Source organism: Octodon degus, unplaced genomic scaffold, assembly GCF_000260255.1.
Source record: "Octodon degus isolate 3935 unplaced genomic scaffold, OctDeg1.0 scaffold00007, whole genome shotgun sequence".
Taxonomy (NCBI): Eukaryota; Metazoa; Chordata; class Mammalia; order Rodentia; family Octodontidae; genus Octodon; species Octodon degus.
Window position 1 is genome coordinate 12543319 of NW_004524583.1, and position 11844 is coordinate 12555162.

The 11844-nt window shown below is 41.1% G+C and overlaps 1 protein-coding gene and 1 non-coding gene across 3 annotated transcripts in view; both read right to left on the reverse strand.

Annotated features, from left to right (window-relative positions):
* The window catches only part of Slc39a9 (solute carrier family 39 member 9), a 75088-nt gene that overhangs the window by 49338 nt on the left and 13906 nt on the right, over positions 1 to 11844 (reverse strand). The window lies entirely within an intron of this gene.
* Positions 8158 to 8259, reverse strand: LOC111813411. The gene has a single exon (XR_002818687.1). It is a non-coding gene; the product is annotated as a U6 spliceosomal RNA (small nuclear RNA).

Genomic DNA, 11844 nt, shown 5'->3' on the forward strand with positions numbered 1-11844 from the left:
ATTATAAGTTGAACTAAATTCAGAAATTTTAAATTTTTAAATAGTTATTGCCTACTCCTTTCTACTTTGAGAATTCTAATTATATAAATATAAGTTTTTTGGTTTTGACACAGTAAACTATTATGACTGATCTGTAAATTCTTCATTTTTATTTTGGACAGTTTTTATTATTATATTCAGTTATGTTTGTAAATAATTCATTTTCGATTTGCAATCTATTAAAAAATTTTTAAAAACAAAAAAGTACAGTATATATTAAACATGTTTTACTTTATAATTTATAAATACAATATGCAATATATGACTTATGAAACATTTATAATTTATCTACAGTGAGTATGTATTATTCTTAGTATCAAAGTATATGTAAATGTCAGTATGAAATTTGTTCTATGGTTTTAATCCAACATAATCCCAACTGTATTCTCTTTACCTTGAGTTCTCTAAGACTGCCTCTTCTCCAAAAAAAAGTTTAGGTTTTAAAGTTCCTGGAAGCAGTACAGTACTCTAACACGGCTCTCTGGGATCTTAAAATTATGGAAAATGATCTCAGAAAGTGAGCTCAGTGGGGGAACTGTGTTTAGCATGCATGAGGCCTTCGTTTGCGCCCCACCTCACAAAACAAAATTACAAAGGGGTAATTACATGTGTTGCTTCTGAAAACATACTATATGTTTCAGTTCCATGTACTATGAACTTTCCATTTCAGTTCCTTGACACTGGCAAAACACCAGGAGCTTTGTTATAGCTGATACTCTACTAAACTCCCAACTGTGATGGTGGGGTCCAACCTGCCTTTATAAATACCATCTGTATGGAAAATAAGGGAAACCTTATGCCCTCCTTGTTTAGGGCAGGGGTGACAGCAGTGGTAGAGACCTGCATCTCACTGTGTCTAATGAAAAACAGGAAAGTACAGCTGTAGTGGCAACACAGGAGTCAAACTGCTGTTAGCCACGATGACACCAAGTGTTCCAAATGACGCTGGTGGCTCACGCTAGCTGAGGAGACAGAACCAAACCGATGACCTGATCAATTAACAACTCAGTACCTCAACCTTCCTTCTATAAAATCAGAGGATTTCTCACATCTTGGGAAGCTAGGAGGCAATGTAAGAAAGTGACTGAAACATTTTGGTAGGCAGACAGCAAATGTTGCTCCATCACTCTTTAATACTGAGTTACTCTACAATTCTTCGTCTTTTCTAAGTTACTAAATTCCCCCAAAACACTGCTATTAGTGTTCACTTAAGACAAACTGTCAGAGTAGGATTGTAAGCAAGATACAAGAAGCTCACTGTGCAGTCCCTTGGGAGCTGACCTTGGCCCAAGGCAAGTGACAGACCTGAGGTTATACCCTATACCCTCCCTCAGGGAATTAACCCCTCTAGGACTGTGTAGAGGGAGGTATGAAGCTTGTCCCTCTTCCCTCAAAATTCAGGATATTTGCAGAGCCATTCAGCCTCAGCGTGTCCTTGTAAGGTGAGCGGGGGTCTTGCTGCAACTGAATTACACCAGCTTTCAGCATCCACTGTACGCCTGCCTATTTTCTCACAGGGGTTGTTCCCAGTTGTTCTCGCAGCCCCACTCGAGTTCCCCTCTGACTGGGTTTAGTGGGGAACTCAATTTAAGGCACTGACAGAGGACATGTAGTTGAAATACAAAGATTTCTACAGCTCAGTGACGAGACAAAGAGCCCAATAAAATATGGATAAAGCACTAAATGGTGCCTCACAAAAGATGACAGTAGCCAACACACCCATGAAAAGGTGCTCAACATTAAGCAACAGAAAAAATACAAACCAAAACTATGTGAGGCACCTTTTCACACCCACTTAAAATGTCCAAATTTTGAAAATTTGCCCACACTAAGGACAGGGATACAGAACAGAGGGAACCCTCTCACACTACCACTAGGCTAAAACACTGCAACTACTTGAGAAAACTGGAAGTCGTATTTTTTTTACTTTATTTATTTATTTATATTTTTAATGTATTTAGTACAGGGTCTCACCGCACAGCTTGGCCTGATAGTGATCCTCCTGTTTTCAGTCTCCCCAGCGCTGCGATTACAGGCATATGTCACTATGCTTGGACTCATTCACTGGCTCAGTGCACCCAGCGAGCACAGGATACTGGGAAATTCAACCCTGTTCCCTGCGCTTGCCTGTAATCTCAGTGCAGGCCAAGTGCTGGGACCTGGGTTCGATCCCTGGTACCACATGCCGCCCCAGCCCTGAGAGAGCTGAGCAAGCAACCAAGTCCCAGCGTGGTGGGGCACCCCTGTAATCCCAGAACTGGGGAGGCTGAAAACAGGAGGATCACTAGGAGTCCAAGCTGTGTAGTAAGACCCTCTACCAAATACATTAAAAAAAAAAAGTGATCACAATCTTTATTATTGCTATTATTTTATTATTATTTTGTCTTTTTAAAAATGTATTCAGTACAGGGTCTACAGCGTTTCATACACAGATCAGACTCATAGTGATTCTCCTGTTTTCAGCCTCCCAAGCACTGGGATTACAGGTGCACACCACCATGCCCAGCCTCAACCACTGTCTTAGCAGGCCCCAGGGGTGGGGACAGTACAGCACGCAGAGGATAAAACCCCGCTGCCTGCGTCTGCCTAAGCAGGTGATTATTATTATTTTGGAGATACAGTCTTGCTATTGTCACCCAGGAGGGCCTTGAACTTGTGATCCTCTTGCCTCAGCTTCCCAAGTGCTGGGATCACTGGTGTCACCACAGCACCTGGCAATGTGGGTCTCATGTCCATCATTATAAAAGAATGGATAAGCAAACTGTGATAATACTTAAAACAATGAGATACTATTTCAGTGATAAAAAAGGCATAACCATTGATTGCTACTGACAACAACATGAAGGAATCCCAAAACATTTTCCTTCTGTCTGAATGGATGAAACCTTGCATATAACAAGCATATACTCTCTTAGTCCATTTACATGAAGAAGAAAAACAAGCCATATGAAGCATCTGCCACTACCAATCCAAGAAGTGGCTGCCCTGCATGACTCAACTCAGAGCATTACAACGCCCTGGGAGGCGCCCAGGGAACTGCGTCCAGACCTGGGAGTGTGAACACCATTCCCCGCATTGAGTAGTTATTGGCATAAAACTGCTGTTATCAAGTGCGAGAGACCAGATTGCTTTTTCAGATGATGGAAACTGCCTAAATCTTGAGTGGGAGGTGAATTACATTTGCATGTGTTTGCTAAAATTGACCAAATTACACCAAGATCTGTATCTTTCACTCCTTCATAAATTTGTTTTCAGTACTGAAAACTGAATTTAAAGCCTTTGCACTGAACTGCATCTCTGCATTTATGGTGTCTTTTAATTTGTTTTGAGACAGGGTCTTGCCAACATATTCAATTAACTGCTCAAGCTGGGCTTGAACTTGTGATCCTCCTCCCTCAGCCTCATAGTGCTGGGATTACATGTGTGAGTCACCACACTGGGTGTACAGATTTATCTTTTTAAAAATGACCTGAGTAGTAATTTACTTAGCCAGGAGCTCCAAAAAGATTCATTTTAGAACTATTCAATTTAGAACTACTTAATTTAACAAAGATCCTTTATGGTAGCTCTTTGAAACCAAGGTCAGAGATCGTTGTAGAAATCTAAAAGACACTTCTAATAATTTTCCTTAAGCAATTTCATCATTGCTTAGATACTGCTTAAGAATAATTCACCACAATTTTATGTCAACAACTGCATGTATGTGGCTCAGGCCTGATGACACACAACTGAAATCCCAGTTACTTGGGAAAATAAAAAATTTGAGGTAAGCCTGGGTAAGTTAACAAGATTTTTTGTCAAAAAATAAAATGAAAGACTATTGAGGCCTTATGTTTAAGTCCTAGTACTACAAAGTAAATTTTTTAAAAGTATAATTCTCCTAAAATGCTGCCTTTTTTAGTAACTCAAAATAATCTAATATTTTAGATATTCTTATTTCCAAGGTGAAATTACCCATATTTCACAGGTCTATTCACTTATTTATATGGGTCAAATTCCTGACAATATGTTCGGCAGTAGAAACTTTGTAACAATTCCCCAAAGATCCTAGCAAGAGAGAAAAGAGCCGAGTCTGTGTGCAGCTAATACCATTATCAAAAAGTTCACAATAAATCCTGAAAGCTCAGGCCCCAACACTGCGCCCTTAAATTAATCCTTGGGAGAACAATTAAATGCTTTCTATTGAAGGAATACAAACAGAAGCTTGTTTCACATTTTTGTAAGACATAGTAAAGGTTTTTACTAACTTTTACACACAAGACATACTCTTTAAAAGTGTAGGAAAAAAGGAAAAGTAGCCTGGTACAAAGGTGCTTGCCTGTAATCCCAGCATTGGGAGGCCAAGGAGGACTGCCACAAGTTTGAAGCCAGCCTGGATTACACAGTGAGACCCTGTCTCAAACACCAGGATAAAACATAAGCAATGATCTTTTCTCAATCTGTAGATGGAAATCCAAAAGCCACAGATGAAAAGCGATTGCTCAGGATTACAGGCAAGGCTAGTTGACCACAGAGGGCAGACTGATCAGCGCTGACACCCCCACTCTGCAGGGTTGTACAGCATTCCAAGACAATGTCCACTACACAGCACATGCCTGCAAGCCATTACACAACATCTGCCTCAGAAGAAAGAACACATACAACCTCCTAGTGTGAAACAGTGAAATCCCTTAGCAACATCAGGAGGAAAACCAAAACCATAACTAGTTATAATTGTTCTCTCCAAGGTACATAATAAAATAAGAAAAAGACAATACAATGACCACTTCACAAAGTCTTTCTTTTTTCAACATAAGGCACTATTCCTTGGGCTGAGATTTTTACTTTTAGTTGTTAAAAAAATGAACAGTGATGGTAGTTTCCATTATTTCTTTTTTAGTGCCCTTACTTGGCAAAATTAAAAGCAGGAAACCCTGAAATTCTCCTAAATTTCAAAAACATAACTGATCAAGGAAATCTAAACCCTGGAAAACTCTGACCTAAACAGAAGCACGAGGGAGACCACGTAGCCTCCGCCGCTCGAGATGGCTGGCTACCTGCGAGTTGCACGCTCGCTCCTCAAGGCCTCAGCCCCGGGCCGGCCTGGGCGCCGGCCGCTCTGACCACTCCCAGCTCGCAGGAGCCGCCGCGGCGCCATTATGCTAACAGAAGCACGAGATTATGATACTGTCAAAAATTTAGAAACAAAGAATGTGAGTCTGTAGGAAGAGATTAGCAAAGTAAACCTGTGTGAAACATCTAGTTTTATGATCTTTCCTTACAAGAAAGGCAGTATGAAGTATATTATGTTTTTAGTTAGGTTAGAAATCAAGTAAAGCACATTAAACAAGCAAAGTTAAATATCCACCGAACACTCTATTTCTTAACCCCCTTCCCTCTAAACTGTCAGTTCCATCAGGACAGGATAATTTAGCACTTAGTGCTCAGTCTGCAGGACAGCATCCAGCATATCAAAGGTCTTCCCTAAATATGTACTGAAGAATAAATGAAATGCACAGCACCGCACAAGGCCTGCAGACCAAGTGGCTGCCACTCTACAGGCTCTGATAGAAAATAATTCATTAATGCAATGGAATCTCTTTCAAAGACAGGGTCTTACCATATACTCTAGCCTGATCTCCTCAAAGTAATCCTGTCTTGGTCTCCCAAGTGCTAGATCACAGAGGTACACCACCAGGCCTGGCCTCTTTGGAATGACTGTACTGGGAAACTGTCTTAACCTATCGCTTTTAAGTGTAACTACATCAAGAATTTTAAGTTATTAGTTGATTCAGATTTGTAACTTGGCTCAAGGTACATTTGCTAGAGAACCATAATCGAATGCCATCACAGTAAATGGAAGCAATGCTGTCACTTGTCTCATTACTGTATCTTCAATGAAATCTTTCCCCAAGGAGCTCAAACCTTGTTCACCGTTTCACTCTTCAGCAAAGCAATATGAAGACTGTCCTACAAAACTTTTATCAGCTTGATGAGTGTCTACAAACCTTCTGATGGTGACCAATACTGCAGTGGTGACTCTTGGAAAGGAGAACCAGCAGCCAAAAATAAGCTTCACTGCTGTGGGCCAATTTCAATTTTTTTTAGACTCACTCCAATCTATGTTGAGCATGGAAATTGGCTCCAGGTCATTTATATGTTTGTATTCGTCACATATTTTCACAACTCTGGGTTCCACATCGAACTGCGTGTTTATCAATGCTAATAAAATGCTGACAGGTTCTCTCCTTGCCTGTGGCAAACCACTAACCTTAAATTTAAATGAAAAATTATGAATTCCAAGTGTTCACAATGAAAAGTTCAAGATGAAAAGAGAGTTCCCAAAGCAACAATTTCTGTCAGGGCAATGAAATATTTCCTCAAGAGAGGCATGAACTGCGCAGTGCCACTGGTTTTATGTTATCTCATTTAGAACTTCACAGTCATAGCCTGACTGAGCCAAAGGATCAACCAGCTGCATTAATTAAAGCAACAGCTGTACTCAATGCCATTAACTATCAGAGCAAAGCTTTGAAGTCACTTCAATTTTCTTGGCAGACACTAGGGCAGTTAAATGGTTTTTCTTTTCCTGCTCATATAGTCAATAAATTATTTGGTTTAACTAAATATAGCCAACAATTTAAAAAAGCTTTTTATATTGAAAATAACATGCTTCAATCCTTATACTCAAGCCTATTTTAGAACTCAAAGCATCAGCTACAGGTACCTAAAATATCAAAGGCCTAGCTCTTATTTCAAGACTGATTCCTTGAAAGAGCTAGACACTGACGAGGTGCAGGCAACAGAAGATTTCCCTACGTTCTTAGAAACCTGCTTCAAGAAGGAAATACCTCCTAACACTAATTCAGACACTGTATTATCTGCTATTAACAATAGGGAAAACTCACACCTCAATTTTGTTCTTTAAGTTCTTAAAAATGAAATTATAGGACCAAAAGTGTTTGGTTCTACATAGCAGTTAATCCCTGTGTGCTTTAGCATTCTCTTCTGTAAAGCACGGTTGCTCCTACTGCTGCTAGGAGTCGGCACACTTGGCACAAAGTAGATGCTGCTATGACTTATATTCATCATCAGCTACACACACACACAAAACTCTGGAGCACCTCCCCGGCACCAACAGAAAATCAAAACCCAGACACTTGGATAAGTTGATGGGAACATCATGCAGCATCTGCGTAGAGGCACAGAAGCTCCCATTTGACATACAGATTGCTCAACATCTAGGAGGTAGGGCCAGGCTATAGCTCAGCAGCATAAGTGCCTACCTGGCAAGTGCAAGGTCCCAAGTTTGATCCCCAGTACCAAAAAAAAAAAAAAAAAAAAAAAAAAACCTAAGTGATAGTAATAAGGAAGTACCTTATTAAATGCTACTTCCTCCAACCTCAGACAATAAAACTGTGCACTTTGTTTTCTTTTTACATGAAAGTCCTCTCTAAATAAAAAGAACTAAAAACAAATGGAAATCCAACGATAAAGATTCTCCCATCTGACCACAAAAGAGGCAGAAACCCATGGGGAAAGAACCTTGAACACATAAGCAATGAATACCTCACCAGTAATATAAAAAGGAAAAAAAAGTAATATAAAGAGTCCAGGTGAAGTGAAGAAACTAAAATTATAAAAATATAATTTTCTCCATAAAGTTAGTTAAAAAAAAAAATGGTAGTAGAAAATCTTCTCAAGAGCACTTATGCCCTTTGACTTTACCACTATATCATTGAGGAAATAATCTGAAATCTGTCCATAGTTTAGATACAAAAATATTCACCCAATATTATGGTACAGTAATACCTTGAAAACAACCTACAGGGATAAGAATGAGTACATAAAAAAATGGACTATAATGAGGACATTTTAAAAAATCTGTAGAGTAAGTTAATGATAAAGGAAAACTGCTTATGATCTACTACCCAGTAAGTAAAGAATGCAAAAATACATGTATAGCCCATAATCAACCATATTAAATGCAAACAGAGAAATGTTACCAGTGATTCTAACTGGACCAGAAGAAGACAGATTATTTCATTTTCCTTTTAAGTATTATCCAATTTTCTAAACACTCCACAAACTATCTCTATTATACATAGCCAGGCATTTCAAAATGTTGTTGATTTTTTGTGAAGTACGACACACTTCACCCATATGCGTGTCATCCGTGCACGGGGCCATGCCAATCTTCTCCATATCGCTGCAGTTTTAGTATGTGCTGCCCAAGTGAGCACAAAATGTTAATTTGGATGGGGCTGCAGGAATGGGGACTGTGCTACTTCTTGAGGCTCAGTTACTTCATCTACAACAGGGCAGGAATTCTTCCTCTTCAAAGTCACTGTTGAAAATTAACAGAACCTGATACACACCTCAGCATGTTTCCCCTCTTACTAAGCAGTCTTCAACAACTGGGCTTTGAGGTTCTGTGGTACTCTAAACTCTATTTCCTGCTTTACCATACTGCTCCACTCACTCACTCCACAACCCTTAGTTTGTTGTTCCAAGTTTGTGGACAGCCAAGAAATCACACAACCCTGCCCAGCACTCTAGACTAGCAACTCACAAATGTGGACTGTTTGGCACACAAGGGATGTGATTTGTCAACCATGAGTCAAAGTGTAAAATTTGGGAGATTTTGTATAAAAATCTCTATGTCCAGCTCTGAGAGAATAGGAAGATTTGGGAACACCAGGGCTGGTACTCTCAAACAAGTAGCCCTGTTTGAACAGCAGACCATAACTCGCACTAACCCTAATGAATCCCAGGCCCTACCCTAAAGATAAGCTGTCAGATGTTATGGCACCTAAACCTTTCTTTTTAAGTGACAAGCAGGGTCTTGCTATGGTGCTCAGGTGGCCCTGAAATCTTGGGCTCAAGCAACCCTTCCTTGGCCTTCTCAGCAGCTGGAACCATAGGTGTGTGCCACCATGCCCCTGCTGGACTGCTTTATCTTATTCCAAGTGTGATTCACTGTGGTTGATTTTTAAAAATTATTTTTATTAGTGCATGTTTCCAATACATAATGTTTAATTCCTTGTGTGGAGCTGGCACATGCATGTATCTTACATCCTGTCATCCCTTCCACCTCTTTTATTTTTTTGATGCCAGGAGTGGAACTCAGGACCTGTGCTGGCCAGGCAGGTGCTGTACCACGGAGCTATATCCCCAGCCCATCTCTTGATCCCTTCTCATTCCCTAATTTATCAGAGTCCAATTAATAGAAACCACAAAGTAACATGAACAGGGCAAATAAGTTTAAAGAATAACAGGGCCCTAGAGTAACAAGGAACTAGCTAATGAAAACAGTATAAGAACAGTAGTAGATACAAGGATCAGCTATATCACTAGGACTGAGAGAAAAATATGCTTGCCAAGAGGCTCGACCAAGGTGAGATTCCAACCCTGCTGAAGAGGACACGGCCAGTGCACAATAAATGACAGAGAAGTTTCACCGCAGCACTGCAGGACCTTGCTGGCAATCTCCACTCCAGGTGCTTGGGGAAACTGCTCAGGGGAAGTGTCCTACTGGCAGCTCCCCTGTAAAACCACCCCAGGAGCTGCCGGTGGAAACTGCCAGCTGCTGGAAGGCTGCTGGAACTCAGCAGGGGAAGCCTCCCAGAAGGCTGAAGACTGCAGCCCAGGAAGCCAGGCATACTCAGGGGCTCAACCAGGGCAGTCAGGGAGGCTGCCTCGCACCAGCACTCAGTGCAAGAAACGGCTTAGGCACCAAGGCTGGGCTAGCACACCAGAACAGAGGGAAAAGCCCTTTCCCCTTACAATTTCTCTCCAGTGCCTTCTCCTCCACAAAGCCACCACACCCAGCCTCATGTTCTACTACAATCTACTCACGTATCTTAGCTCACTTAATCCACCAGGAAGTACTTCTATTACCCCCTGTGTAAGCTGAGGAAACAGAGTTAGAAAGTTATGCAGTTTGCCCAGGCTCACATAGAGTAAAATGGCAGAGCTCTGACCTATCTGCCCTGTGTAGTCTTAGCACCAGAACCTACGCTAAAATGATTCCTGACTAAAGTCACTGCACTGTTTTTCAGATTTTTTTTCAGTACCAGGGATAGAACTCTGGACCTTATGTTTGCCAGGTAGGTGCTTATGCCGCTGAGCTATATCCCTGGCCCCTAGACTTTTTTTTTTTTTTTCTGGCCAGCTCAGCCCACCCTGAGGGCACTGTTAATGTGGCATAGAGTGCTGTGCTTAAGCTTGCCTAAACAGGCGTGTTAAGACTGCTGAGCTATCTCACCAACTCCACTGTTCAGTTTTTTACTCCAAGGATCTTTGTTCCCCAGTTTGCCTCTGTCAAATGCATAAAGTAGGAATGAGGAGCTAAGGTATAGCTAAATGGTAGAACACATTTAGCAAGCTGAGGTCCTAGATAGGATGTCCAGTACCAAAAAGAATAAAAGTAATGTAAAAATATAGATATGCGTTCAATATTTAGAAATTTAGTATTATTATTCTTAAAGTCTGTAATTCTTTTATTTTTTGCATTTAGTACAGGGAATACAGGGTCTCACTATGTAGATCCAACTTGTAGTGGTCCTCCTGTTTTTCAGCCTCCCACCACTCCTTACAGGCATGGGCCACCACGCCCAGTCTCCATCACCATCTCAGCAGGGGGGGGGAACGACACGACACAGCACGGTATGCCAGGCTGCACTCTGCCTAAGCAGGTGTTGTAGTCCACTGAGCTATCAGGCCAGCCCAAGAGTCTATAATCTATCATAGATTTTAAGAAATACCAGTACTCATACTTTGTACTAGTATTTTTTACCTAGAATTCCAAACAGTTGTAGAAATATTAAATCTCACTATACTCAACAAGTTTTATCTCTAAACTTAAAAAATGGAAAGACTTACACAGAGAAACATTCTCAATCTATTTTATATCTTCCTTCAAAGGGGATGTCACTTCTTCAACAGCACAACTTAGGACTGAAGAAACTGTGAACATGTCAAGTGTGAAATTAATCTTGGATAGTCCAAAATGTGAACTATTTCAGATTCCAACTTGGCAGGTGTTAAAGGGCAGTTGAGACATATTCAGTTCTTTCTTACAGATTTCAGTACTTGGAGACTTGTTTGCCTCTGGAGTTTCAGGTCTGCTACACTAAATGTAAGTCCCGAGACATACTGTGGAAAGCAAATTAGCAATGTTCCCAACAGGAAAGGCAGTATTGCAGTTGATTCCCAGAGACTGGTTCCAAATCTCACCTCCTGATGTCTGTGATGTCTCCCAGCTCATTGCAATGCAAGGCTAGTATGTCATGGCCCTGTCCCTAGGACTAGGGAAGACAGGCACCCAGATGGTGCTCAGCTAGCTGGTACAGCACTGGCTCAGTGTGCAAGAGGCCCTGGGTTTGAGTCTCTTTTGTATCACAAAAAAAAGGAAAACCAAAGTGCACCTCAGTGCCCAATACATAGGAAATATTCCAGGAACTATGACTGTTATGTAAATTAACTCATTATGTTTCTCCACCTAATAGCTTGGTAAACAGGTAGTTTCTGAGAGAAATAGTATCAAATCAGATTATGTCCAGGTTTTGTTTTCTCTAGAGATCGCCCAGCAAATAGCTCAGAGGACTAAAGTGCCTACTTAAGCAGAGCGCAACAGCCAGAGTCCGATCCTGGTGTGCCCTGCCAGCCCCACCCCCGGGGTGCACTGAGACTGGGCGTGGTGGCGTGCGCCTGTAATCCCAGCACTTGGGAGGCTGTAAACAGGCAGATCACTATGAATCCCATGTAGTAGTGAGACCCTGAACACCCTGTAGACCCTTCCCTAAAATACAGGAAAAAAGAAAA